This window comes from Carlito syrichta, unplaced genomic scaffold (assembly GCF_000164805.1).
Source record: "Carlito syrichta isolate Samal-C Ts95f unplaced genomic scaffold, Tarsius_syrichta-2.0.1 Scaffold230795, whole genome shotgun sequence".
Classification (NCBI taxonomy): Eukaryota; Metazoa; Chordata; class Mammalia; order Primates; family Tarsiidae; genus Carlito; species Carlito syrichta.
The window spans coordinates 35238-36911 of NW_007174891.1; the positions used below are offsets into that span (position 1 = coordinate 35238).

The 1674-nt window shown below is 42.1% G+C and overlaps 1 pseudogene across 1 annotated transcript; it reads right to left on the reverse strand.

The window, feature by feature from the left end:
- Window positions 1-328: 328 nt before the first annotated feature.
- On the reverse strand, window positions 329-1240 carry LOC103253448 (annotated as a pseudogene). The gene has a single exon (XR_002481579.1). The product of XR_002481579.1 is annotated as a phosphatidylinositol transfer protein beta isoform pseudogene (transcript).
- Window positions 1241-1674: the final 434 nt, after the last annotated feature.

The window sequence follows — 1674 nt, forward strand, 5'->3', positions numbered from 1 at the left end:
TATATTGAAAATATTTTCTTTTGCATTCTTGAAGATACGCACAGTACTTTGGAGAAATTGTACTAATCCCTTCAGTATGTTTGTACGTACATATATACACCAGTGCGTGTATCTAGGTCTGCAGCTCTACATGCATTTTATATACAGCTACAGACACACACACACACACATATATACATATATAGACACATGGCTGGGAAGCTGTGCATGTGCGCACATTATCACAAGCACAGTCTAGGAAACATCAACACTGCGAGATACTGGTCAGATTCTTCTTCACTCATCACTGGCTGCAGTTGTTCCCCTCACTTGACCTTGATTACGTAAACAGTTTGATATTGTCTCTGACCCTACAGGGGATTCACCTAGACATCAGCAGCCGACGTGCCTCGAACAGAACCCTTCTTACGCATCGTTTCTAGTTCTTTTTGAGTCTCATCTTCCATTCTCCTAATATCTTCCATTGTCAGATCGATCCATTTGTCAATCCAACAAAAAAGCTGGCAATGAAAGTTTGTAAATATCCTTTTCTCTTACTTCCGAATGAAGTTTTCTACTTTGCTTTGCCGTCCCCACCACTTGAATTTGATGGTCACCAGCTTATAGGCACACATCTGAGGACAGTCCGGGCTGCTGGCCAGCTCCTTCTTCCAGTTGGGTCCCAAGGGGCCTCTCTTGGTCTTGACTGACTGGAATAATGCAGGGTCTTCATCAGCTTTGTAGTTGGCTGGTTCAACTTGATTTCAATCTGCAATATCTATGTGAACAATTTCAACAGTTTTCCATGTGCTTGGATCTAAACCATGTACATTTTCTAATGTTCCCAAGTCTGGTTTGTGCCATGTTTCAATTTTAATGAAGAAATCATCTTTCATATATTCATTTGTCACAATTGTTCTACAGTAGGGGTATGCATTCCAGGCTTTCTCATGAAACACCAAGGAGCCCTCGGGAGCAATCATCCGCACGAATGCAGGAACTTTGCTCTTTAGGTGATAAATTTTGTGTGTATGCTGTCTCTTTTCTCCATCCTTCTCATAAGGTTCATTCTTTAAGACTTCGATTCCCCCTCCACCACCAGTCTCATTCTTACTAGGTTCTGCGACAGAGTAAAGCTGCCCAACCTGATACTCCTGAACAGAACATGGCAAAACCACATGAAATTCCTTAATCAGCACCATCTTCCCGGAACCCTCTCCCAGCTGCCACCGCTTCGCCTGCCACCCCCACCGCTACGGACTCGCACGATGCCCGTGTGCTGGATTTTTTAAAAAATTAATCAATATTTCTTATTATGGTTTTGTGGGGTACAGTTAAGGGTTAGGTGTACAATTACGTTTCATTCAGGCACTCTGTTGATAAGAGGTGTTTTCCCATCCCCAGACAGATATTTGCTACTGTTAATCCCATCTCACTCCCCCCATGTGCTGGATTTTAAAGGAAACTAGCGAAGTAATTGCACACCAGTGCACTTTCCTTTTATTTAGCCTTACCTTAATTCAGAAATGGTCCTGACAGTACTTTCAATACCCATCCTTACCTAATAGCAGCTTCACAAAAATATTTTGACTCTTCTGAGTTCCTGAATTACTGTTGGCAAACAAGTGTACTATTAAAATTTAGAAAGTAGGCCATTGGTGCAGTGCTTAATTAGGAAACTGATACCTGAGGGAA